Source organism: Pristiophorus japonicus, unplaced genomic scaffold, assembly GCF_044704955.1.
Source record: "Pristiophorus japonicus isolate sPriJap1 unplaced genomic scaffold, sPriJap1.hap1 HAP1_SCAFFOLD_494, whole genome shotgun sequence".
Lineage (NCBI taxonomy): Eukaryota > Metazoa > Chordata > Chondrichthyes > Pristiophoridae > Pristiophorus > Pristiophorus japonicus.
This window is the reverse complement of record NW_027254400.1, coordinates 125,054-152,500: the sequence shown is the minus strand read 5'-3', so window position 1 is coordinate 152,500 and position 27,447 is coordinate 125,054. Positions and strand designations below refer to the sequence as shown.

Genomic DNA, 27,447 nt, shown 5'->3' with positions numbered 1-27,447 from the left:
ACCCACACAAAACATATTAACTTTGAATGAGCCCGCCAAAATATTACAAAGAAGAGTCAAGCCCGCCAAATTCAATCAAAGAATCCTGGACTGATTTGGTGTGAAGATTAGAACCACTCAAACCGTATAACTGGCCCCTGTTTTAACAGAGGGTGTGACATACTTTGCCAAACAACCGAGACCACGCTTGTGTCATCAAGAAGGGAGAGAAACCAACGCGACTGTTGTAAACTAACTTCTCCAGCCTCGAAGTCCTGAAGTCCTGAAGGAAGAACATCACCATCGCGGCAACAACTGACCACAGCCAACGTGGTATCAATGAAAAACCACCGCGATCGACCAAACTACAAATAAACTCCAACTGGAAGATACCGAAGAATCGAAAGTTTCCAGTCTACAATCTAAGCCCTGACTACCAACAGGTGAAAACATTACCCAAAGAGACTTTGAACCTATTTCTAACGAAGAAAACCGGGTACTTACCCCATAGATCCAAAACGTGCTTTACCGCATCAGTGGACTCAACCCAACTGAAGATTGTGCAGCTAGAAGTCTTCTCCGACGTTCGGGGTACGGCAAGCAGAACCTACACAATTCAAGGAACCCCAAAACCGTGAACTACCGCTAACTGACCAGAAAGGATTGGTAAGCATAGTCCCTGCCTGCCCTGGAGTCTAACCTAGCTAGGATTAGGTATGGGGAGGTGGGAGGTGTCATTTTACTGTACACCCCCTTTGAATGTGTAATGTATTGTTCTTTATCAGAGTGATTATAAGTTTTGACATTGTATTTTCTTGTCTTCAATAAAATCAAAGTTCTTTTGCACCAAACCAGTGACCTTTGCACTTTGTCACACCCCCCCAAATAAATCCAGAGTCTAGAACCCAAGGGAGTGGGGGGCGATTCGAACCGCTCAAGTAGGTCAGAGGTGAACCTGACCCCCGGGACCACCACCACACCGTTACACTCCCGTCCCTCTCTTTTCCCTTTTCTTTCAGGTTCCCCCCCTCTCTGCCCTTCCCCTCTCTCTCACTCCTTTCCCCTTTCTCCCCTAAACATCTCTCTCCCCTCCCCCCCCTCTCTCCCACTCCTTCCCCTCTCTCTCCCCCCATTCCACACTCTCTCTCTCCATCCCCTCCCTCTCTTTCCCCAACTCCCTCTCTTCCTCGCTGTCTCCCCTTCCCACTCTCTCACTCCTTCCCCACTCTCTCTCCTTCCCCTCCCTCCGCACTCCTTTTCCCTTCCCCTCTCTTTCCTGATCCTTCCCCTGTTTTCGCTGGAACAGGTGGCTCCATAGTTCAGGGGTTAAAGCACTGGTTCAGTAAACTAGTGGTTGTGGGTTTAAATCTCACTGGGGCCTATTCAAAGTTAACTCAGTATTTAAATTCACTGTCAATTAACAAGGGATTTAATAATAAATATTGACCAGCTTTGAGACTGACCCTGAAACACAAAGCTCTCCTATTCTCCTTTCGCCCCCTTTCTCATTCTCCCTCTCTCCCTATCTTCCCCATCACTACACATTCTGCCGCTCTCCCCATTTCTCTTTATCACTCATTCCCCTCTCTCTCCCCTTCCGCACTCTCCCGTTTCCCTCTCTCTCCTCTACCCATTTCCTCCAGTCTCTCTCATCCCTTCCCCCTCTCTCCCCTTAACATCTCTTTCCTCTTCCTTCCTCTCTCTCCCCTTCGCCCCTTTCTCTCTCCCACCCCTAGCCCTCTCTTTCCCTCCTTCCACTCTCTCTCTCTCCATCCCCTCCCTCTCTTTTCCTCTCTTTCTCGCTGTCTCTGTTCCCTCTCTCTCACTCCTTCCACTCTCTCTTTTCCCTTCCCCTCTCTTTCCTGCTCCTTCCCCTGTCTTTCCCAGAGCAGGTGGCTCCATAGCTCAGGGGTTAGAGAATTGGTCTTGTTAAACCAGAGGTCGTGGATTCAAATCTCCCTGGGGCCTAATTATAAATATTAAACAGCTCCAAGACTGTTCCTGAAACAACAGGCTCCCCTCTCCTCCTCCTTGTGTCCTTTACACTCTCTCTCCCTGACCCATTCTACATCTTATTCTTGCTTTCCCCATCTCTCACTCATTTCCCTCTCCCCTCACTCTCCCCATCCTCTCCCCTTCCCCCTCTCTCACATTTCTTTCCACATTCTACCCAATATAAACGAGAAGTGATCCAAAACTCGGCTGCCCCGTGTCCTAACTCGCACCCAGTCCCACTCACCCATCACCCCCTGTGCTCACTGCCGCCGTGTCCTAACTCGCACCGAGTCCCACTCACCCATCACCCCCTGTGCTCGCTGCCCCGTGACCGAAATCGCACCAAGTCCCGCTCACCCATCACCCCCTGTGCTCACTGACCCCGTGTCCTAACTCGCACCGAGTCCCGCTCACCCATCACCCCCTGTGCTCACTGCCCCATGTCCTAACTCGCACCGAGTCCCACTCACCCATCACCCACTGTGCTCGCTGCCCTACATTGGCTCCCGGTTAAGCAATGCCTCGATTTCAAAATTCTCATCCTTGTTTACAAATCCCTGCATGGCCCCTCACTACTCCCTATCTCTGTAACCTCCTCCAGCCCCACAACCCCCCCTATCTCTGTAACTTCCCACACAACTCCCTATCTCTGTAATCTCCTCCAGCTCCTACATCCCTCCCTATCTCTGTAACCCCACAATCAGCCATGATCTTATTGAATGGCGGAGCAGGCTCAAGGGGCTAGATGGCCTACTCCTGTTCCAAGTTCTTATGTTCTTATGTCCTTATGTCTGCACTCCTCTAATTCTGCCCTCCTGACCATCCCTGATTATAATCGCTCCACCATCGGTGGCCGGGCCTTCTGTTGCCTGGGCCCCAAGCTCTGGAACTCCCTCCCTAAACCTCTCCGCCTCTCTACCTCTCTTTCCTCCTTCAAGACTCTCCTTAAAACCGACCTCTTCACCTGCGCTAATTTCTATTTTTGTGGCTCGGTGTCAAATTTTTATCCCATAATCCTCCTGTGGAGCACCTTGGGACGTTTCACTATGTTAAAGGCGCTATATAAATATACATTATTGTTGGTGTTCCCTCTGTCTCTCCTCTTCCCCGTCTCTCTCTCACTCCTTCCCCTCACTCTCCCCTTCCCTCTCTCTCACTCCTTCCCCTCACTCTCCCCTTCCCTCTCCCTCACTCCTTCATCTCACTCTCCTCTTCCCCGTCTCTCTCTCACTCCTTCCCCTCACTCTCCCCGTCTCTCTCACTCCTTCCCCTCACTCTCCCCTTCCCTCTCTCTCACTCCTTCCCCTCACTCTCCCCTTCCCTCCCTCTCACTCCTTCCCCTCACTCTCCCCTTCCCTCTCTCTCACTCCTTCCCGTCACTCTCCCCTTCCCTCTCTCTCACTCCTTCCCCTCACTCTCCCCGTCTCTCTCACTCCTTCCCCTCACTCTCCCTTTCCCTCTCTCTCACTCCTTCCCCTCACTCTCCCCTTCCCTCCCTCTCACTCCTTCCCCTCACTCTCCCCTTCCCTCTCTCTCACTCCTTCCCGTCACTCTCCCCTTCCCTCTCTCTCACTCCTTCCCCTCACTCTCCCCTTCCCTCTCTCTCACTCCTTCCCCTCACTCTCCCCTTCCCTCTCTCTTCCTCTAATAGAGCACCACCTAGTGGACTATCGATGTAATAACAACTACTGACACGCTCCTCTCTCTCTCCATCTCTCTCTCTCCCTCTCTCCCCTTCCCCCTCTCACTCTCTCCTTCCCTCACGCTGTTCCTTTCCCCCGCTTTCTCCCCTTCCCACTCTCCGCTCCTCTCTCTCCACTCACTCCTCAATCTCTCTCCTCCCTCTCTCTCTCTCCTTTCCCTTCTGACTTTCCCCTTCCCCCTCTCTAACCCCTTCCGGCTCGAGAGACAGTGAGCGACAGAGAGAAAGTGATAGGGAAACAGAGAGAGAGAGAGACAGAGAGAGAGAGAGACAGAGGGAGAGAGAGAAAGAGATTGAGAGACAGAGAGATTGAGGCAGAGTGTGACTGAGTTGCCTTGGGATGTTTTACTACGTGAAAGACCCGATATATCGATGTTGAGAGGCGAATATTGAAGAGACGGAGGCAGGAGTCTCCCCTGCCTCCTCCCTCTCTCTCTTTCCGATCTCTCTCCCCTTCCCCCTCTCTCTCACTCCTTCCACTCTCTCTTTTCCCTTCCCCTCTCTTTCCTGCTCCTTCCCCTGTCTTTCCCAGAGCAGGTGGCTCCACAGTTCAGGGGTTAGAGCACTGATCTCGTAAACCAGGGGTCGTGAGATCAAAAGTCACTGGGGCCGACTTAAAATTAGCTCAGTATTTAAATTCACTGTCAATTAACAAGGCTTTAATTATAAATATCAAACAGCTCCAAGACTGTCCCTGCAACAACAGGATCCCCCCTCTCTCCTCCTTCTTGTGTCTCTGACACTCTCTCTCTCTCTCCCTTCCCCATCACGACCCGTTCTACACCTTTTTATCGCTTTCCCGTCTCTCACTCATTCCCTTCTCCCCCTTTCCCCCTCCCTCGCCTCACCCTCTCTCTCCGCTATCCACTCTCTCACCCCCTCTTTCTGCTCACTCTGTCTCTTTCGCCAACCCAGTCTCACCACCCTCTCTCCCCTTCCCCTCGCCTTTTCACTCTCCACCTCCCTCCCTCCCCTCCTTTCTCTCTTTTCCCTTTCTTTTCAGAGTCCCCCGTTCTCCCTCTCTCTCCCCTTCCTTTCTCTCTCCCTTGCCTCCTCCCTCTCTTGGCTTCCCATCTCTCTCCCCTTCCCCCCTCTCCCCTTCCCCTCTCTCCCCTTCCATCACTTACTCTCCCCTTCCGCTCTCATCCATTATCCTCTCTCACTCACTCCATCGCCACCCTTCCCTCTCCCTCTATTTCCCCTTCCCCCTCTCTCTCACTCCTTCCACTCTCTCTTTTCCCTTCCCCTCTCTTTCCTGCTCCTTACCCTGCGTTTCCCAAAACAGGTGGTTCTATAGCTCAGGGGTTAGAGCTCTGGTCTAGTAAATCAGGGTCGTGGGTTCAAATCTCACTGGGGCATACTCTAAATTAGCTCAATATTTAAATTCACCGTCAATTAACAAGGGCTTTAATTATAAATATTAAACTGCTCTGATACCGACCCTGGAACAACAGGTTGTCGTCTCTATTACACTTTCTCTCCATCCAAATCTCTCTCTGTCGACCCCCATTCTGCATCTTTTACCCCCTTTCCCGCTATCTCACTTTGCCCGTCTCCCCCCTCCCTTGCCACACCCACTCTCTATCCTTTCCTGTCTCTCTCTCTCTCCCCCTTCCGCTCTCCACCTCTCACTCCCCTTCCCCCTGTCTCTCAATTCTTCCCACATTCTACCCCAATATAAACTCGAGGTGATCCAAAACTCGACTGACCCCGTGTCCTAACTCGCACCGAGTCCCACTCACCCATCACCCGCTGTGCTCGCTGCCCCTGTGTCCTAACTCACACCCAGTCCCGCTCACCCATCACCCCCTGTGCTCGCTGCCCCGTGTCCTAACTCGCACCGAGTCCCACTCACCCATCACCCACTGTGCTCGCTGCCCCTGTGTCCTAACTCGCACCCAGTCCCACTCACCCATCACCCCGTGCTCACTGCCCCGTGTCCTAACTCGCACCGAGTCCCGCTCCCCCATCACCCACTGTGCTCGCTGCCCCGTGTCCTAACTCACACCCAGTCCCGCTCACCCATCACCCCCTGTGCTCGCTGACCCCGTGTCCTAACTCGCACCGAGTCCCGCTCACCCATCACCCCCTGTGCTCACTGCCCCGTGTCCTAACTCGCATCGAGTCCCGCTCACCCATCACCCCCTGTGCTCGCTGCCCCGTGTCCTAACTCGCACCGAGTCCTGCTCACCCATCACCCACTGTGCTCACTGCCCCGTGTCCTAACTCACACCGAGTCCCGCTCACCCATCACCCACTGTGCTCACTGCCCCCATGTCCTAACTCGCACCGAGTCCCGCTCACCCATCACCCACTGTGCTCACTGCCCCGTGTCCTAACTCACACCGAGTCCCGCTCACCCATCACCCACTGTGCTCACTGCCCCCGTGTCCTAACTCGCACCGAGTCCCGCTCACCCATCACCCCCTGTGCTCTCTGCCCTACATTGGCTCCCGGATAAGCAATGCCTCGATTTCAAAATTCTCATCCTTGTTTACAAATCCCTCCATGGCCCCTCACTACTCCCTATCTCTTTAACCTCCTCCAGCCCCTACATCCCTCCCTATCTCTGTAATTCCCTCCGGCCCCACAACCCCCCGAGATGTCTGCACTCCTCTAATTCTGCCCTCTGACTATCCCTGATTATAATCGCTCCACCATCGGTGGCCGGGCCTTCTGTTGCCTGAGCCCCAAGCTCTGGAACTCCCTCCCTAAACCTCTCCGCCTCTCTACCTCTCTTTCTTCCTTCAAGACGCTCCTTAAAACCGACCTCTTCACCTGCGCTAATTTCTACTTTTGTGGCTCGGTGTCAAATGTTTATCCCATAATCCTCCTGTGGAGCAGCTTGGGACGTTTCACTACGTTAAAGGCGCTATATAAATATACATTATTGTTGGTGTTCCCTCTGTCTCTCCTCTTCCCCGTCTCTCTCTCACTCCTTCCCCACACTCTCCCCTTCCCTCTCTCTCACTCCTTCCCCTCACTCTCCCCTTCCCTCTCCCTCACTCCTTCACCTCACTGTCCTCTTCCCCGTCTCTCTCTCACTCCTTCCCCTCACTCTCCCCTTCCCTCTCTCTCACTCCTTCCCCTCACTCTCCCCTTCCCTCTCTCTCACTCATTCCCCTCACTCTCCCCTTCCCTCTCTCTCACTCCTTCCCCTCACTCTCCCCTTCCCTCTCTCTCACTCCTTCCCGTCACTCTCCCCTTCCCTCTCTCTCACTCCTTCCCCTCTCTCTCCCCTTCCCTCTCTCTCACTCCTTCCCCTCACTCTCCCCTTCCCTCTCTATCACTCCTTTCCCTCACTCTCCCCTTCCCTCTCTCTCACTCCTTCCCCTCACTCTCCCCTTCCCTCTCTCTCACTCCTTCCCCTCACTCTCCCCTTCCCTCTCTCTTCCTCTAATAGAGCCCCACCTAGTGGACTATCGATGTAATAACAACTACTGACACGCTCCTCTCTCTCTCCATCTCTCTCTCTCCCTCTCTCCCCTTCCCCCTCTCACTCACTCCTTCCCTCTCCCTGTCCCTTTCCCCCGCTTTCTCCCCTTCCCACTCTCCGCTCCTCTCTCTCCACTCACTCCTCAATCTCTCTCCTCCCTCTCTCTCTCTCTCTCTCTCCCTTCCCTTCTGACTTTCCCCTTCCCCCTCTCTGACCCCTTCCGGCTCGAGAGACAGTGAGCGACAGAGAGAAAGTGATAGAGAGACAGAGAGAGAGAGAGACAGAGGGAGAGAGAGAAAGAGATTGAGAGACAGAGAGATTGAGGCAGAGTGTGACTGAGTTGCCTTGGGATGTTTTACGACGTGAAAGACCCGATATATCGATGTTGAGAGGCGAATATTGAAGAGACGGAGGCAGGCGTCTCCCCTGCCTCCTCCCTCTCTCTCTTTCCAATCTCTCTCCCCTTCCCCCTCTCTCTCACTCCTTCCACTCTCTCTTTTCCCTTCCCCTCACTTTCCTGCTCCTTCCCCTGTATTTCCCAGAGCAGGTGGCTCCATAACTCAGAGGTTAGAGCACTGGTCTCGTAAACCAGGGGTCGTGGGTTCAAATCTCACTGGGGCCTGCTCAAAATTAGCTCAGCATTTAAATTCACTGTCAATTAACAAGGGCTTTAATTATAAATATCAAACAGCTCCAAGACTGTCCCTGCAACAACAGGGTCCCCCCTCTCTCCTCCTTCTTGTGTCTCTGACACTCTCTCTCTCCCTTCCTCATGACGACCCGTTCTACACCTTTTTATCGCTTTCCCGTCTCTCACTCATTCCCCTCTCCCCCTTTCCCCCTCCCTCGCCTCACCCTCTCTCTCCGCTATCCACTCTCTCACCCCCTCTCTCCGCTCACTCTGTCTCTTTCGCCAACCCAGTCTCTCCACCCTCTCTCCCCTTCCCCTCACCTTTTCACTCTCCACTTCCCTCCCTCCCCTCCTTCCTCTCTTTTCCCTTTCTTTTCAGAGTCTCCCGTTCTCCCTCTCTCTCCCCTTCCTTTCTCTCTCGCTTGCCTCCTCCCTCTCTTGCCTTCCCATCTCTCTCCCCTTCCCCCCTCTCCCCTTCCCATCTCTCTCCCCTTCCCCCCTCTCCCCTTCCCCTCTCTCCCCTTCCATCACTTACTCTGCCTTCCGCTCTCATCCATTATCCTCTCTCACTCACTCCATCGCCACCCTTCCCTCTCCCTCTATTTCCCCTTCCCCCTCTCTCTCACTCCTTCCACTCTCTCTTTTCCCTTCCCCTCTCTTTCCTGCTCCTTACCCTGCGTTTCCCAACACAGGTGGTTCCATAGCTCAGGGGTTAGATCTCTGGTCTAATAAATCAGGGTCGTGGGTTCAAATCTCACTGGGGCTTACTCAAAATTAGCTCAATATTTAAATTCACCGTCAATTAACAAGGGCTTTAATTATAAATATTAAACTGCTCTGATACCGACCCTGGAACAACAGGTTGTCGTCTCTATTATATTTTCTCTCCATCCAAATCTCTCTCTGCCGACCCCCATTCTGCATCTTTTACCCCCTTTCCCGCGATCTCGCTTTGCCCGTCTCCCCCCTCCCTTGCCACACCCACTCTCTATCCTTTCCTGTCTCTCTCTCTCCCCCTTCCGCTCCCCACCTCTCATTCCCCTTCCCCCTGTCTCTCAATTCTTCTCACATTCTACCCAATATAAACTAGAGGTGATCCAAAACTCGGCTGACCCCGTGTCCTAACTCGCACCGAGTCCCACTCACCCATCACCCACTGTGCTCGCTGCCCCGTGTCCTAACTCACACCCAGTCCCGCTCACCCATCACCCCCTGTGCTCACTGCCCCGTGTCCTAACTCGCACCGAGTCCCACTCACCCATCACCCCCTGTGCTCGCTGACCCGTGTCCTAACTCACACCCAGTCCCGCTCACCCATCACCCGCTGTGCTCACTGCCCCGTGTCCTAACGCACACCCAGTCATGCTCACCCATCACCCGCTGTGCTCACTGCCCCGTGTCCTAACTCACACCCAGTCCCGCTCACCCATCACCCCCTGTGCTCGCTGACCCGTGTCCTAACTCACACCCAGTCCCGCTCACCCATCACCCGCTGTGCTCACTGCCCCGTGTCCTAACTCACACCCAGTCCCGCTCACCCATCAACCCCTGTGCTCACTGCCGTGTGTCGTAACTCACACCCAGTCCCGCTCACCCATCACCCCCTGTGCTCGCTGCCCCGTGTCCTAACTCGCACCGAGTCCCGCTCACCCATCACCCTCTGTGCTCACTGCCCCATGTCCTAACTCGCACCGAGTCCCGCTCACCCATCACCCGCTGTGCTCACTGCCCCGTGTCCTAACTCGCACCGAGTCCCGCTCACCCATCACCCCCTGTGCTCACTGCCCCATCTCCTAACTCGCACCGAGTCCCGCTCACCCATCACCCCCTGTGCTCACTGCCCCATGTCCTAACTCGCACCGAGTCCCGCTCACCCATCACCCCCTGTGCTCACTGCCCCCGTGTCCTAACTCGCACCGAGTCCCACTCACCCATCACCCCCTGTGCTCTCTGCCTGACATTGGCTCCCTGTTAAGCAACGCTTCGATTTCAAAATTCTCATCCTTGTTTACAAATCCCTCCATGACGCTCGCCCCTCCCTATCTCTGTAACTTCCTCCAGCGTCTACACCCCTCCCTATCTCTATAACCTCCTCCAGCACCTACACCCCTCCTTATCTCTATAACCTCCTCCAGCACCTACACCCCTCCCTATCTCTGTAACCTCCTCCAGCCCCTACACCCCTCTCTATCTCTGCAACCTCCTCCAGCCCCTACACCCCTCCCTATCTCTGTAACCTCCTCCAGCCCCTACACCCCTCCCTATCTCTGTAATCTCCTCCAGCCCCACAACCCCCCGAGATGTCTGCACTCCTCTATATCTGCCCTCCTGACCATCCCTGATTATAATCGCTCCACCATCAGTGGCCATGCCTCCCTAAACCTCTCCGCCTCTCTACCTCTCTTTCCTCCTTCAAGACGCTCCTAATAACCGACCTCTTGTCACCTGCGCTAATTTCTACTTTTGTGGCTCGGTGTCAAATTTTTATCCCATTATCCTCCTGTGGAGCACCTTGGGACGTTTCACTACGTTAAAGGCGCTATATAAATACACATTATTGTTGGTGTTCCCTCTGTCTCTCCTCTTCCCCGTCTCTCTCTCACTCCTACCCCTCACTCTCCCCTTCCCTCTCTCTCACTCCTTCCCCTCACTCTCCCCTTCCCTCTCTCTCACTCCTTCCCCTCACTCTCCCCTTCCCTCTCTTTCACTCCTTCCCCTCATTCAACCCTTCCCTCTCTTTTGCTCCTTCCCCTCACTCTCTCCTTTACTCTCACTCACTCTTTCCCCTCACTCTCCCCGTCCCTCTCTCTCTCTCCTTCTCCTCACTCTCCCCTTCCCTCTCTCTCACTCCTTCCCCTCAGCTCCCCTTCCCTCTCTCTCACTCCTTCCTCTCACTCTCCCCTTCCCTCTCTCTCACTCCTTCCCCTCACTCTCCACTTCCTTCTCTCTCACTTCTTCCCTTCACTCTCCCCTTCCCGCTCTCTCACTCCTTCCCCTCACTCTCCCCTTCCCTCCCTCTCACTCCTTCCCCTCACTCTCCCCTTCCCTCTCTCTCACTCCTTCCCCTCACTCTCCCCTTCCCTCTCTCTCACTCCTTCCCCTCTCTCTCCCCTTCCCTCTCTCTTCCTCTAATAGAGCCCCACCTCGTGGACTATCGATGTAATAACAACTACTGACACGCTCCTCTCTCTCTCCATCTCTCTCTCTCTCTCTGTCTCTCTCTCGCCTTCCCCCCTCACTCACTCCTTCCCTCTCCCTGTTCCTTTACCCCGCTTTCTCCCCTTCCCACTCTCCGCTCCTCTCTCTCCACTCACTCCTCAATCTCTCCCCTCCCTCTCTCTCTCTCTCTCCTTTCCCTTCTGACTTTCCCCTTCCCCCTCTCTAACCCCTTCCGGCTCGAGAGACAGTGAGTGACAGAGAGAAAGTTATAGAGAGAGACAGAGAGAGAGACTGAGAAAGAGAGAGAAACAGAGCGAGAGTGAGTGAGTGAGAGAGAGAGAGACAGAGAGACAAAGTGATAGAGAGACAGAGAGAGAGTGAGAAAGAAAGACAGAGAGAGAGAGACTGAGAAAAATACACAGAGACACAGAGAGATTGAGGCAGAGAGAGAGTGAGAAAGGAAGACAGAGAGAGAGAGAGAGACTGAGAAAGATACACAGAGACACAGAGAGACAGAGAGACAGAGAGATTGAGGCAGAGTGTGACTGAGTTGCCTTGGGATGTTTTACTACGTGGAAGACCCGATATATCGATGTTGAGAGGCGAATATTGAAGAGACGGAGGCAGGAGTCTGGGGGATGAGACACAATCTGAGCGTTTCACTGACCCCTCCTCATTCTTCAAACACACAGCACTAACTGGGGAATGACCCACAGCCCAGGGCAGGTGGTTCCATAGCTCAGGGGTTAGAGCACTGGTCTAATAAACCAGTGGTCGTGGGTTCAAATCTCATTGGGGCTCACTCAAAATTAGCTCAGTATTTAAATTCACTGTCAATTCACAAAGGCATTGATTATAAATATTAAACAGCTCTGAGATTGACCCTAGAACTACAGGCTCCCCTCACACTTTTCCCTGTCTCTCTGCTTTCCAGATCACAACCTGTTCTACATTTGTTTTTAACTCCTCTCTCACTTTCCCGCAATCTCACTTTCTCCATCTCTCTCTCCCCTTTCCCTCTCTCTCTCCCCTTCCCCTCTCTCTCCTTCCGCTCCCTCCCCTCACTCCTCTCTCTCCCTCTTTTGCCTTTCTTTTCAGATTCTCCCCTGCTCTCTCTCTCCCCTTCCTTTCTCTCTCCCCTGCCTCCTCCCTCTCTCCCCTTTCCCTCTCTCTCTCCCCTTTCCCTCTCTCTCCCCTTCCCCTCTCTTCCCTCCTCTCTCTCACTCTTTTGCCTTTCTTTTCAGATTCTCCCCTGCTCCCTCTCTCTCCCCTTCCTTTCTCTCTCCCCTTTCCCTCTCTCTCTCCCCTTCCCCTCTCTCTCTCTCTCCTTCCGCTCCCTCCCCTCACTCCTCTCTCTCCCGCTTTTGCCTTTCTTTTCAGATTCTCCCCTGCTCCCTCTCTCTCCCCTTCCTTTCTCTCTCTCCTGCCTCCTCCCTCTCTCGACTTCCCATCTCGCTCCCCTCCCCCACTCGCTCTCTCCCATTACGCTCTCTTCCATTCCCCTCTGGTTGACTCCTTCCCCCTCTCTCTCCCATTCCCTCTCCCACTCATTCCCCTCTCTCCCTCCTTTTACAACTTCCAAGCACTAATCTCTCTCACAGAGCCGACACAGACACGATGGGCCGAATGGCCCTCCTTGTGTGCTGTAAGATTCTGTCAATGTTCAGGGATGAATCACCGAGAATGATTATTCGGGCCCCACCTCCTTGTTAACAATAGTAAGATGCAAACAGGAGCTGGTGTTACAGGTGGCTCCATAGCTCAGGGGTTAGAGCACTGTTTTTGTAAACCAGGGGTCGTGGGTTCAAATCTCACTGGGGCCTACTCAATTTTGGCTTCTGTTACTGAATTGACCGTCAATCGGCGACAGGCCGACACCATCAACAGGAACCGCTCACTCCGCACTTTACAATCTGCCCACAGTACTTTCACTTCCCACTCCCAGTCTGTATCCCACCTTTTCCACATCCAGTCTCAGAGACACCGGTATATCATCGACTCATAGAAACTTACAGCAGGGAAGGTGACCATTTCGGCCCATCGTGTCTGCACCAGCCGACCAAGAGGTATCTGCTGGGCAGGGCCACATAGTCCGCATGTCCCAGACACGAGACTCCCAAAGCAAGCGCTCTACTCGGAACTCCTTCACGGCAAGCGAGCCAAAGGTGGGCAGAGGAAACGTTGCAAGGGACACCCTCAAAGCCTCCCTGATAAAGTGCAACATTCCCACCGACACCTGGGAGTCCCTGGCCAAAGACCAGTCTCCCCTTCCATCTCTCTCACTCCTTCCCCACTCTCTCCCCTTCCCCTCTCTCTCCCTCCTTCCACTCTCTCTTTTCCCTTCCCCTCTCTTTCCTGCTCCTTCCCCTGTCTTTCTGAGAGCTGCTGGCTCCATAGCTCAGGGTTTAGTGCACTGGTCTTGTAAGCCAAGGGTCATGAGTTCAAATCTCACTGGGGTCTAATTTTAGTATTTAGATACCTGTTTCTCATTCCTCCCACTCTCTTCCACCTTGAAAGGATGCAAAATTCACAAGAATCTCCTCACAGTGTTTGGGCTCATTCGAAAGGATATTTAATTTTGGACTATCGATCGGAAAGTTTGCAACCCTAAAGTGCTTATGGAAGAAACTGCGAACTTTAGTCGAATTTTGGACTTTTTAAAGACAAATTCAAGGCTGTGAGCGGGCCCAAAGAACGAACAGGAGACAACTTGATTATTGAGACTGTCTGGGTGTTGGGACTAACATAACTTGTCTGGAGAAATGGGTATTCGAGAATCCTTCTCCACAAGAGACATTAACATTACAACAAATAACCCAGAGATAGCGAACCATCAAACTGAATCGGGAAAACCATTTCAGCATATACATCACAAAGAGGCCCAATCCAGCCTGTTTGCGAAATATTACAAAGAAGAGTCAAGCCTGCCAAATTCAAACAAAGAATCCTGGACTGATTTGGTGTGACGATTAGAACCACTCAAACCGTATAACTGGCCCCTGTTTTAACAGAGGGTGTGACATACTTTGCCAAACAACCGAGACCACGCTTGTGTCATCAAGAAGGGAGAGAAACCAACGCGACCGTTGTAAACTAAATTCTCCAGCCTCGAAGTCCTGAAGTCCTGAAGGAAGAACATCACCATCGCGGCAACAACTGACCACAGCCAACGTGGTATCAATGAAAAACCACCGCGATCGATCAAACTACAAATAAACTCCAACTGGAAGATATCGAAGAATCGAAAGTTTCCAGTCTACAATCTAAGTCCTGACTACCAACAGGTGAAAACATTACCCAAAGAGACTTTGAAACTATTTCTAACGAAGAAAACCGGGTACTTACCCCATAGATCCAAAACGTGCTTCACCGCATCAGTGGACTCAACCCAACTGAAGATTGTGCAGCTAGAAGTCTTCTCCGACGTTCGGGGTACGGCAAGCAGAACCTACACAATTCAAGGAACCCCGAAACCGTGAACTACCGCTAACTGACCAGAAAGGATTGGTAAGCATAGTCCCTGCCTGCCCTGGAGTCTAACCTAGCTAGGATTAGGTATGGGGAGGTGGGAGGTGTCATTTTACTGTACACCCCCTTTGAATGTGTAATGTATTGTTCTTTATCAGAGTGATTATAAGTTTTGACATTGTATTTTCTTGTCTTTAATAAAATCAAAGTTCTTTTGCACCAAACCATTGACCTTGGAACTTTGTCACAACCCCCCAAATAAATCCAGAGTCAAGAACCCAAGGGAGTGGGGGGCGATTCGAACCGCTCAAGTAGGTCAGAGGTGAACCTGACCCCCGGGACCACCACCACACCGTTACACTCCCGTCTCTCTCTTTTCCCTTTCCTTTCAGGTTCTCCCCCTCGCTGCCCTCCCCCTCTCTCTCACTCCTTTCCCCTTTCTCCCCTAAACATCTCTCTCCCCTCCCCCCCCTCTCTCCCACTCCTTCCCCTCTCTCTCCCCCCATTCCACACTCTCTCTCTCCATCCCCTCCCTCTCTTTCCCCAACTCCCTCTCTTCCTCGCTGTCTCCCCTTCCCACTCTCTCACTCCTTCCCCACTCTCTCTCCTTCCCCTCCCTCCGCACTCCTTTTCCCTTCCCCTCTCTTTCCTGATCCTTCCCCTGTTTTCGCTGGAACAGGTGGCTCCATAGTTCAGGGGTTAAAGCACTGGTTTAATAAACTACTGGTTGTGGGTTCAAATCTCACTGGGGCCTATTCAAAGTTAACTCAGTATTTAAATTCACTGTCAATTAACAAGGGATTTAATAATAAATATTGACCAGCTCTGAGACTGACCCTGAAACACAAAGCTCTCCTATTCTCCTTTCGCCCCCTTTCTCATTCTCCCTCTCTCCCTATCTTCCCCATCACTACACATTCTGCCGCTCTCCCCATTTCTCTTTATCACTCATTCCCCTCTCTCTCCCCTTCCGCACTCTCCCGTTTCCCTCTCTCTCCTCTACCCATTTCCTCCAGTCTCTCTCATTCCTTCCCCCTCTCTCCCCTTAACATCTCTTTCCTCTTCCTTCCTCTCTCTCCCCTTCGCCCCTTTCTCTCTCCCACCCCTAGCCCTCTCTTTCCCTCCTTCCACTCTCTCTCTCTCCATCCCCTCCCTCTCTTTTCCTCTCTTTCTCGCTGTCTCTATTCCCTCTCTCTCACTCCTCCCACTCTCTCTTTTCCCTTCCCCTCTCTTTCCTGCTCCTTCCCCTGTCTTTCCCAGAACAGGTGGCTCCATAGCTCAGGGGTTAGAGAATTGGTCCTGTAAACCAGCGGTCATGGGTTCAAATCTCCGTGGGGCCTAATTATAAATATTAAACAGCTCCAAGACTGCTCCTGAAACAACAGGCTCCCCTCTCCTCCTCCTTGTGTCCTTTACACTCTCTCTCCCTGACCCATTCTACATCTTATTCTTGCTTTCCCCGTCTCTCACTCATTTCCCTCTCCCCTCTTGCCCCTCACTCGCCACACTCTCGATCCCTTCCCCTCTCTCGCATTTCTTTCTACATTCTACCCAAATAAACTCGAAGTGATCCAAAACTCGGCTGCCCCGTGTCCTAACTCGCACCGAGTCACACTCACCCATCACCCCCTGTGCTCACTGCCCCGTGTCCTAACTCACACCGAGTCCCGCTCACCCATCACCCCCTGTGCTCACTGCCCCCGTGTCCTAACTCGCACCCAGTCCCGCTCACCCATCACCCCCTGTGCTCGCTGACCCCGTGTCCTAACTCACACCCAGTCCCGCTCACCCATCACCCCCTGTGCTCGCTGACCCCGTGTCCTAACTCACACCCAGTCCCGCTCACCCATCACCCACTGTGCTCGCTGCCGCGTGTCCTAACTCGCACCGAGTCCCACTCACCCATCACCCCCTGTGCTCACTGCCCCGTGTCCTAACTCGCACCGAGTCCCACTCACCCATCACCCCCTGTGCTCACTGCCCCCGTGTCCTAACTCGCACCCAGTCCCACTCACCCATCACCCACTGTGCTCACTGCCCCGTGTCCTAACTCGCACCGAGTCCCGCTCACCCATCACCCCCTGTGCTCACTGCCCCCATGTCCTAACTCACACCCAGTCCCACTCACCCATCTCCCCCTGTGCTCGCTGCCCTACATTGGCTCCCGGTTAAGCAATGCCTCGATTTCAAAATTCTCATCCTTGTTTACAAATCACTCCATGGCCCCTCACTACTCCCTATCTCTGTAACCTCCTCCAGCCCCACAACCCTCCCTATCTCTGTAACTTCCCACACCCCTCCCTATCTCTGTAATCTCCTCCAGCTCCTACATCCCTCCCTATCTCTGTAACCCCACAATCAGCCATGATCTTATTGAATGGCGGAGCAGGCTCAAGGGGCTAGATGGCCTACTCCTGTTCCAAGTTCTTATGTTCTTATGTCCTTATGTCTGCACTCCTCTAATTCTGCCCTCCTGACCATCCCTGATTATAATCGCTCCACCATCGGTGGCCGGGCCTTCTGTTGCCTGGGCCCCAAGCTCTGGAACTCCCTCCCTAAACCTCTCCGCCTCTCGACCTCTCTTTCCTCCTTCAAGACTCTCCTTAAAACCGACCTCTTCACCTGCGCTAATTTCTATTTTTGTGGCTCGGTGTCAAATTTTTATCCCATAATCCTCCTGTGGAGCACCTTGGGACGTTTCACTATGTTAAAGGCGCTATATAAATATACATTATTGTTGGTGTTCCCTCTGTCTCTCCTCTTCCCCGTCTCTCTCTCACTCCTTCCCCTCACTCTCCCCTTCCCTATCTCTCACTCCTTCCCCTCACTCTCCCCTTCCCTCTCCCTCACTCCTTCACCTCACTCTCCTCTTCCCCGTCTCTCTCTCACTCCTTCCCCTCACTCTCCCCGTCTCTCTCACTCCTTCCCCTCACTCTCCCCTTCCCTCTCTCTCACTCCTTCCCCTCACTCTCCCCTTCCCTCCCTCTCACTCCTTCCCCTCACTCTCCCCTTCCCTCTCTCTCACTCCTTCCCATCACTCTCCCCTTCCCTCTCTCTCACTCCTTCCCCTCACTCTCCCCGTCTCTCTCACTCCTTCCCCTCACTCTCCCTTTCCCTCTCTCTCACTTCTTCCCCTCACTCTCCCCTTCCCTCCCTCTCACTCCTTCCCCTCACTCTCCCCTTCCCTCTCTCTCACTCCTTCCCGTCACTCTCCCCTTCCCTCTCTCTCACTCCTTCCCCTCACTCTCCCCTTCCCTCTCTCTCACTCCTTCCCCTCACTCTCCCCTTCCCTCTCTCTTCCTCTAATAGAGCCCCACCTAGTGGACTATCGATGTAATAACAACTACTGACACGCTCCTCTCTCTCTCCATCTCTCTCTCTCCCTCTCTCCCCTTCCCCTTCTCACTCTCTCCTTCCCTCACGCTGTTCCTTTCCCCCGCTTTCTCCCCTTCCCACTCTCCGCTCCTCTCTCTCCACTCACTCCTCAATCTCTCTCCTCCCTCTCTCTCTCTCCTTTCCCTTCTGACTTTCCCCTTCCCCCTCTCTAACCCCTTCCGGCTCGAGAGACAGTGAGCGACAGAGAGAAAGTGATAGAGAGACAGAGAGAGAGAGAGACAGAGGGAGAGAGAGAAAGAGATTGAGAGACAGAGAGATTGGGACAGAGTGTGACTGAGTTGCCTTGGGATGTTTTACTGCGTGAAAGACCCGATATATCGATGTTGAGAGGCGAATATTGAAGAGACGGAGGCAGGAGTCTCCCCTGCCTCCTCCCTCTCTCTCTTTCCGATCTCTCTCCCCTTCCCCCTCTCTCTCACTCCTTCCACTCTCTCTTTTCCCTTCCCCTCTCTTTCCTGCTCCTTCCCCTGTCTTTCCCAGAGCAGGTGGCTCCACAGTTCAGGGGTTAGAACACTGGTCTCGTAAACCAGGGGTCGTGAGATCAAAATTCACTGGGGCCGACTTAAAATTAGCTCAGTCTTTAAATTCACTGTCAATTAACAAGGGCTTTAATTATAAATATCAAACAGCTCCAAGACTGTCCCTGCAACAACAGGATTCCCCCCTCTCTCCTCCTTCTTGTGTCTCTGACACTCTCTCTCTCTCTCTCCCTTCCTCATCACGACCCGTTCGACACCTTTTTATCGCTTTCCCGTCTCTCACTCATTCCCTTCTCCCCCTTTCCCCCTCCCTCGCCTCACCCTCTCTCTCCGCTATCCACTCTCTCACCCCCTCTCTCCGCTCACTCTGTCTCTTTCACCAACCCAGGCTCTCCACCCTCTCTCCCCTTCCCCTCGCCTTTTCACTCTCCACTTCCCTCCCTCCCCTCCTTCCTCTCTTTTCCCTTTCTTTTCAGAGTCTCCCGTTCTCCCTCTCTCTCCCCTTCCTTTCTCTCTCCCTTGCCTCCTCCCTCTCTTGCCTTCCCACCTCTCCCCTTCCCCCCTCTCCCCTTCCCATCTCTCTCCCCTTCCCCCCTCTCCCCTTCCCCTCTCTCCCCTTCCATCACTTACTCTCCCCTTCCGCTCTCATCCATTATCCTCTCTCACTCACTCCATCGCCACCCTCCCCTCTCCCTCTATTTCCCCTTCCCCCTCTCTCTCACTCCTTCCACTCTCTCTTTTCCCTTCCCCTCTCTTTCCTGCTCCTTACCCTGCGTTTCCCAAAACAGGTGGTTCCATAGCTCAGGGGTTAGAGCACTGGTCTAGTAAATCAGGGGTCGTGGGTTCAAATCTCACTGGGGCATACTCAAAATTAGCTCAATATTTAAATGCACCGTCAATTAACAAAGGCTTTAATTATAAATATTAAACTGCTCTGATACCGACCCTGGAACAACAGGTTGTCGTCTCTATTACACTTTCTCTCATAGAAACATAGAAACATAGAAAATAGGTGCAGGAGCAGGCCATTCAGCCCTTCTAGCCTGCACCGCCATTCAATGAGTTCATGGCTGAACATGAAACTTCAGTACCCCCTTCCTGCTTTCTCGCCATAACCCTTGATCCCCCGAGTAGTAAGGACTTCATCTAACATATGCCTCTTCCTTGGATTTAACACTGTCTTTCATTTCCCTTGTGAGCCACATTCCCCATTCTATTTTTACTCCAGACAGGGATGTACAATTGTTGGAGTTCATTCATGTGATCTTTAAATGTTTGCCATTGTCAATCCAACAAGGATCACTGGCCAGTCTATTCCAGTCTCACATCATCAAAGTTTCCTGAACTTCAGGGCCCTCATCTCTGAATTAACTCAGTCACTCTCCATCTTAATAAAGTTTTCAACCATATTTACAATTAAAGCCCTTACTAATTTAAATACTGAGATAATTTTGAGTTGGCCCCAGTGAGATTTGAACCCACGACCCCTGGTTTACAAGACCAGTGCTCTACCCCCTGAGCTATGGAGCCATCCAAATCTCTCTCTGCCGACCCCCATTCTGCATCTTTTACCCCCTTTCCCGCTATCTCGCTTTTCCCGTCTCCCCCCTCCCTTGCCACACCCACTCTCTATCCTTTCCTGTCTCTCTCTCTCCCGCTTCCGCTCCCCACCTCTCATTCCTCTTTCCCTGTCTCTCAATTCTTCCCACATTCTAGCCCAATATAAACTAGAGGTGATCCAAAACTCGACTGACCCCGTGTCCTAACTCGCACCCAGTCCCGCTCACCCATCACCCCCTGTGCTCACTGCCCCGTGTCCTAACTCGCACCGAGTCCCGCTTACCCATCACCCACTGTGCTCACTGCCCCGTGTCCTAACTCGCACCGAGTCCCGCTCACCCATCATCCCCTGTGCTCACTGCCCCGTGTCCTAACTCGCACCGAGTCCCGCTCACCCATCACCCACTGTGCTCACTGCCCCATGTCCTAAATCGCACCGAGTCCCGCTCACCCATCACCGCCTGGGCTCTCTGCCCCGTGTCCGAACTCGCACCGAGTCCCGCTCACCCATCACCCCCTGTGCTCTCTGCCCTACATTGGCTCCCGGTTAAGCAACGCCTCGATTTCAAAATTCTCATCCTTGTTTACAAATCCCTCCATGACGCTCGCGCCTCCCTATCTCTGTAACTTCCTCCAGCACTACACCCCTCCCTATCTCTGTTACCTCCTCCAGCGTCTACACCCCTCCATATCTCTATAACCTCCTCCAACACCTACACCCCTCCCTATCTCTGTAACTTCCTCCAGCACTACACCCCTCCTTATCTCTGTTACCTCCTCCAGCGTCTACACCCCTCCCTATCTCTATAACCTCCTCCAACACCTACACCCCTCCCTATCTCTGTAACCTCCTCCAGCCACTACACCCCTCCCTATCTCTGTAACCTCCTCCAGCCCCTACACCCCTCCCTATCTCTGGAACCTCCTCCAGCCCCTACACCCCTCCCTATCTCTGTAACCTCCTCCAGCCACTACACCCCTCCCTATCTCTGTAACCTCCTCCAGCCCCTACACCCCTCCCTATCTCTGTAACCTCCTCCAGCCCCTACACCCCTCCCTATCTCTGTAACCTCCTCCAGCCCCTACACCCCTCCCTATCTCTGTAACCTCCTCCAGCCCCTACACCCTCCCTATCTCTGTAACCTCCTCCAGCACCTACACCCCTCCCTATCTCTGTAACCTCCACCAGCCCCTACACCCCTCCCTATCTCTGTAACCTCCACCAGCCCCTACACCCCTCCCTATCTCTGTAACCTCCTCCAGCACCTACACCCCTCCCTTTCTCTGTAATCTCCTCCAGCCCCTACACCCCTCCCTATCTCTGTAACCTCCTCCAGCCCCACAACCCTCCCTATCTCTGTAACTTCCCACACACCTCCCTATCTCTGTAATCTCTTCCAGCTCCTACATCCCTCCCTATCTGTGTAACCCCACAATCAGCCATGATCTTATTGAATGGCGGAGCAGGCTCAAGGGGCTCGATGGCCTACTCCTGTTCCTAATTCTTATGTAATTATGTTCTTATGTCTGCACTCCTCTAATTCTGCCCTCCTGACCATCCCAGATTATAATCGCTCCACCATCGCTGGCCGGGCCTTCTGTTGCCTGGGCCCCAAGCTCTGGAACTCCCTCCCTAAACCTCTCCGCCTCTCTACCTCTCTTTCCTCCTTCAAGACTCTCCTTAAAACCGACCTCTTCACCTGCGCTAATTTCTACTTTTGTGGCTCGGTGTCAAATTTTTATCCCATAATCCTCCTGTGGAGCACCTTGGGACGTTTCACTACGTTAAAGGCGCTATATAAATATACATTATTGTTGGTGTTCCCTCTGTCTCTCCTCTTCCCCGTCTCTCTCTCACTCCTTCCCCTCACTCTCCCCTTCCCTCTCTCTCACTCCTTCCCCTCACTCTCCCCTTCCCTCTCTCTCACTCCTTCCCCTCACTCTACCCTTCCCTCTCTCTCACTCCTTCCCCTCACTCTCCCCTTCCCTCTCTCTTCCTCTAATAGAGCCCCACCTAGTGGACTACCGATGTAATAACAACTACTGACACGCTCCGCTCTCTCTCCATCTCTCTCTCTCCCTCTCTCCCCTTCCCACTCTCACTCACTCCTTCCCTCTCCCTGTCCCTTTCCCCCACTTTCTCCCCTTCCCACTCTCCGCTCCTCTCTCTCCACTCACTCCTCAATCTCTCCCCTCCCTCTCTCTCTCTCCTTTCCCTTCTGACTTTCCCCTTCCCCCTCTCTAACCCCTTCCGGCTCGAGAGACAGTGAGCGACAGAGAGAAAGTGATAGAGAGACAGAGAGAGAGAGAGACAGAGAGAGAGAGAGGCAGAGAATGAGACAGAGACAGAGAGACAGAGAGATTGAGGCAGAGTGTGACTGAGTTGCCTTGGGATGTTTTACTACGTGAAAGACCTGATATATCGATGTTGAGAAGTGAATATTGAAGAGACGGAGGCAGGAGTCTGGGGGATGAGACACAATCTGAGCGTTTCACTGACCCCTCCTCATTCTTCAAACACACAGCACTAACTGGGGAATGACCCACAGCCCAGAGCAGGTGGTTCCATAGCTCAGGGGTTAGAGCACTGGTCCAGTAAACCAGGGGTCGTGGGTTCAAATCTCACTGGGGCCTACTCAAAATTAGTTCAGTATTTAAATACACTATCAATTAACAACATGTTAAATTATAAATGTTAAACAGCTGTGAGACTGACCCTGGAACAACAGGCTCTACTCACAACCTTCTCTCTCTCTGCCTGACACATTTTACATCTTTTTTCCGCTATCTCGCTTTTCCCGTCTCACATTCCCATCTCCCCCTCCCTCCTCTCTCTCTCTTTTCCCTTTTTTACAGATTCTCACATTCTCCCTCTCTCTCCCCTTCCTTTCTCTCTCTCCCCTGTCTCCTCCCTCTCTCCTCTTCCCTTCTCTCTCTCCCCTTCCCCTCCCTCTCTCTCTCCTTCCGCTCCCTCCCCTCACTCCTCTCTCTCCCACTTTTGCCTTTCTTTTCAGATTCTCCCCTGCTCCCTCTCTCTCCCCTTCCTTTCTCTCTCTCCTGCCTCCTCCCTCTCTCGACTTCCCATCTCGCTCCCCTCCCCCTCGCTCTCTCCCATTACGCTCTCTTCCATTCCCCTCTGGCTGACTCCTTCCCCCTCTCTCTCCCATTCACTCTCCCACTCATTCCCCTCTCTCCCTCCTTTTACAACTTCCAAGCACTAATCTCTCTCACAGAGCCGACACAGACACGATGGGCCGAATGGCCCTCCTTGTGTGCTGTAAGATTCTGTCAATGTTCAGGGATGAATCACCGAGAATGATTATTCAGGCCCCACCTCCTTGTTAACAATAGTAAGATGGAAACAGGAGCTGGTGTTACAGGTGGCTCCATAGCTCAGGGGTTAGAGCACTGGTTTTGTAAACCAGGGGTCGTGGGTTCAAATCTCACTGGGGCCGACTCAATTTTGGCTTCTGTTACTGAATTGACCATCAATCGACGACAGGCCGACACCATCAACAGGAACCACTCACTCCGCACTTTACAATCTGCCCACAGCACTTTCACTTCCCACCCCCAGTCTGTATCCCACCTTTTCCACATCCAGTCTCAGAGACACCGATATATCATCAACTCATAGAAACTTACAGCAGGGAAGGAGACCATTTCGGCCCATCGTGTCCGCACCAGCCGACCAAGAGCTATCTGCTGGGCGGTCCGCATGCCCCAACACGAGACTCCCAAAGCAAGCGCTCTACTCGGAACTCCTTCACGGCAAGCGAGCCAAAGGTGGGCAGAGGAAACGTTACAGGGACACCCTCAAAGCCTCCCTGATAAAGTGCAACATCCCCACCGACACCTGGGAGTCCCTGGCCAAAGACCAGTCTCCCCTTCCATCTCTCTCACTCCTTCCCCACTCTCTCCCATTCCCCTCCCTCTCTTTCTCCTTCCCCACTCTCTCACTCCTTCCCCACTCTCTCCCCTTCCCCTCTCTCTCCCTCCTTCCACTCTCTCTTTTCCCTTCCCCTCTCTTTCCTGCTCCTTCCTGTGTCTTTCGCAGAGCAGGTGGCTCCATAGCTCAGGGGTTAGAGCGCTGGTTTTTATCAACCAGGGGTCGTGAGTTCAAATCTCACTGCAGCCTAATTTTAGTATTTAGACACCTGTCTCTCATTCCTCCCACTCTCTTCCCCCTTGAAAGGATGCAACATTCAGATGAACCCCCTCACAGTGTTTGGGCTCATTCAAAAGGATATTTAATTTGGGACTATTGATTGGAAAGTTTGGAACCCTAAAGTGCTTATGGAAGAAACTACGAACTTGAGTCGACTTTTGGAATTTTTAAAGACACATTCAAGGCTGTGTGCGGGCCTAAAGAACTGACAGGAGACAACTTGATTATTGAGGCTGTCTGGGTGTTGGGACTAACATAACTTGTCTGGAGAAATGGGTATTCGAGAATCCTTCTCCACAAGAGACATTAACATTACAACAAATAACCCAGAGATAGCCAACCATCAACCTGAATCTGGAAAACCATTTCAGCATATACATCACAAAGAGGCCCAATCCAGCCTGTATGCGAAAAACTAAGCACAAAAGGACATTGCGATTACCAAACTAATATTTCCATTAGGAAACAGTTTATCGAACATCAACCCACCCAAAACATATTAACTTTTAACGAGCCCGCCAAAATATTACAAAGAAGAGTCAAGCCCGCCAAATTCAATCAAAGAATCCTGGACTGATTTGGTGTGAAGATTAGAACCACTCAAACCGTATAACTGGCCCCTGTTTTAACAGAGGGTGTGACATACTTTGCCATACAACCGAGACCACGCTTGTGTCATCAAGAAGGGAGAGAAACCAACGCGACCGTTGTAAACTAACTTCTCCAGCCTCGAAGTCCTGAAGTCCTGAAGGAAGAACATCACCATCACGGCAACAACTGACCACAGCCAACGTGGTATCAATGAAAAACCACCGCGATCGACCAAACTACAAATAAACTCCAACTGGAAGAAACCGAAGAATCGAAAGTTTCCAGTCTACAATCTAAGTCCTGACTACCAACAGGTGAAAACATTACCTAAAGAGACTTTGAACCTATTTCTAACGAAGAAAACCGGGTACTTACCCCATAGATCCAAAACGTGCTTTACCGCATCAGTGGACTCAACCCAACTGAAGATTGTGCAGCTAGAAGTCTTCTCCGACGTTCGGGGTACGGCAAGCAGAACCTACACAATTCAAGGAACCCCGAAACCGTGAACTACCGCTAACTGACCAGAAAGGATTGGTAAGCATAGTCCCTGCCTGCCCTGGAGTCTAACCTAGCTAGGATTAGGTATGGGGAGGTGGGAGGTGTCATTTTACTGTACACCTCCTTTGAATGTGTAATGTATTGTTCTTTATTCGAGCGATTATAAGGTTTGACATTGTATTTTCTTGTCTTTAATAAAATCAAAGTTCTTTTGCACCAAACCAGTGACCTTTGCACTTTGTCACACCCCCCCAAATAAATCCAGAGTCTCGAACCCAAGGGAGTGGGGGCGATTCGAACCGCTCAAGTAGGTCAGAGGTGAACCTGACCCCCGGGACCATCACCACACCCTTACACTCCCGTCTCTCTCTTTTCCCTTTCCTTTCAGGTTCTCCCCCTCTCTGCCCTCCCCCTCTCTCTCTCACTCCTTCCCCCTCTCTCCCCGTAACATCTCTCTCCCCTTCCTCCCTCTCTCTCCCTTGCCTCTCTCTCTTCCTCCCTGTCTCCCCATCCCCTTCCCCTCCCACTCTTTCCCCTCCCCCTCTCTCTCCCGCTCCTTCCCCTCTCTCCCCGCCCTTCCACACTCTCTCTCTCCCCTTCCCCTTCCTCTCTCTCCCTTTCTCCACTCTCTCTCACCCCTTCCCTCACTTTTTTCCCTCCTTTCAGGTTGTCTCCCTCTCTGCCCTCACCCTCTCTCTCTCATTCCTTCCTCCTCTCTCTCCCCTTCCCTCACTCACTTCCCCCTTTTCCCTCCCTCCTTTCTCTCTCTTTTCCCTTTCTTTTCAGATTCGCTCCCTCTCTCCCCCCTTCCCCTCTCTGCCCTCCCCCTCTCTCTCTCATTTCTTCCCCCTCTCTCCCCTTAACATCTCTTTCCCCATCCTCTCTCTCCCCTGCCCCTCCTAGTCTCCTCTTACCCCCTCTCTCTCACTCCTTCCCCACTCTCTATTTTGCCCTGTCTCCCCCTCCCCTTCCCCTCCCACTCTCTCCCCTCTCCCTCTCTTCCACTCATTCAGCTCTCTTTACCCACTCACTCTCTCTCTCCATCCCCTCCCTCTCTTTCCTCGCTGTCTCCTCTTCCCCGTCTCTCTCTCACTTCTTCCCCTCACTCTCCCCTTCCCTCTCTCTTCCTCTAATAGAGCCCCACCTAGTGGACTATCGATGTAATAACAACGACTGACACGCTCCTCTCTCTCTCCTTCTCTCTCTCTCTCTCTCCCCTTCCCACTCTCGCTCTCTCCTTCCCTCTCCCTGCCCCTTTCCCCCGCTATCTCCCCTTCTCCACTCTCCGCTCCTCTCTCTCCACTCACTCCTCAATCTCTCTCCTCCCTCTCTCTCTCTCTCCCCTTTCCCTTCTGACTTTCCCCTTCCCCCTCTCGAACCCCTTCTGGCTCGAGAGACAGTGAGCGACAGAGAGAAAGTGATAGAGAGACAGAGGGAGTGAGAAAGAGAGAGACAGAGAGACAGAGAGATTGAGCCAGAGTGTGACTGAGTTGCCTTGGGATGTTTTACTTCGTGAAAGACCCGATATATCGATGTTGAGAAGTGAATATTGAAGAGACGGAGGCAGGAGTCTGGGGGATGAGACACAATCTGAGCGTTTCACTGACCCCTCCTCATTCTTCAAATGAAAAAACTGGCTCCTCTTCACCTGGCCAGGCTGTGGGTTCATTGTTCAGCTTCCCGTCTGAGACTGGAGATGGGAAGTGTTTTCGCGTTCGAGTGGCTTTCTAATCTGGTCACTGGCTTCACGTGAACGGGTGCCTCAGGTTCCTGAGCCCCTTTGTCAGTGGCCCCCCCTTCCTTTTGCTGGGACTGGCGGGTGAACCTTTACATCCTGGGTTTTGTCACAGACAGCCGCCATGTGGTCTCCAGAGTTTTAACAAACCAGCGTTTTCACGTACCTGCACAGGGAGATCCCATCACAGGGAAAATACCCTCAGAGACAAACCCTACAAAGTCCACGCAATATTCTCGACTGAGTCCATTCTTTAACCAGAGACTTTGCGATCTCTTCACTCTCTCTCTCCTTCCCACCTCTCCCTTTCTCCTCTCTCTCCCCTTCCTTTCTCTCTGCCCTGCCTCCTTCCTCTCTCCCCTTCCCCACTCTCTCTCTCACCCCTTCCCTCTCTCTCCCCTTCCCCTCTCTCCCCTTCCATCCCTTATTCCCCCCTTCCCCACTCTCTCTCAGCTTCCCCCTCTATCTCATTCCTTCCCGCTTTCTCTCTCCTCTTCCCCCTCTCTCTCCCCTTCCCCTCTCTCCCCTTCCATCCCTTATTCTCCCCTTCCCCACTCTCTCTCTCAACTTCCCCCTCTTTCTCATTCCTTCCCGCTCTCTCTCTCTCCTTCCACTCTCTCTTTTCCCTTTCCCTCTCTTTCCTGCTC

The 27,447-nt window shown here is 52.7% G+C and overlaps 7 non-coding genes across 7 annotated transcripts; 6 read left to right on the top strand and 1 right to left on the bottom strand.

The window, feature by feature from the left end:
* The first annotated feature begins 7,661 nt into the window (after positions 1-7,661).
* On the top strand, positions 7,662-7,734 carry trnat-cgu (transfer RNA threonine (anticodon CGU)). Its single transcript has one exon. It is a non-coding gene; the product is annotated as a tRNA-Thr (tRNA).
* Positions 7,735-11,630: 3,896 nt separating this feature from the next.
* Positions 11,631-11,704, top strand: trnai-aau (transfer RNA isoleucine (anticodon AAU)). The gene has a single exon. It is a non-coding gene; the product is annotated as a tRNA-Ile (tRNA).
* Positions 11,705-12,652: 948 nt separating this feature from the next.
* trnat-ugu (transfer RNA threonine (anticodon UGU)) lies at positions 12,653-12,725 on the top strand. The gene has a single exon. It is a non-coding gene; the product is annotated as a tRNA-Thr (tRNA).
* Positions 12,726-19,035: 6,310 nt separating this feature from the next.
* On the top strand, positions 19,036-19,113 carry trnat-agu (transfer RNA threonine (anticodon AGU)). The gene has a single exon. It is a non-coding gene; the product is annotated as a tRNA-Thr (tRNA).
* A 589-nt stretch (positions 19,114-19,702) lies between these two features.
* Positions 19,703-19,775, bottom strand: trnat-ugu (transfer RNA threonine (anticodon UGU)). The gene has a single exon. It is a non-coding gene; the product is annotated as a tRNA-Thr (tRNA).
* A 2,591-nt stretch (positions 19,776-22,366) lies between these two features.
* trnat-agu (transfer RNA threonine (anticodon AGU)) lies at positions 22,367-22,439 on the top strand. Its single transcript has one exon. It is a non-coding gene; the product is annotated as a tRNA-Thr (tRNA).
* A 748-nt stretch (positions 22,440-23,187) lies between these two features.
* Positions 23,188-23,260, top strand: trnat-ugu (transfer RNA threonine (anticodon UGU)). The gene has a single exon. It is a non-coding gene; the product is annotated as a tRNA-Thr (tRNA).
* The last annotated feature ends 4,187 nt before the right edge of the window (positions 23,261-27,447 follow it).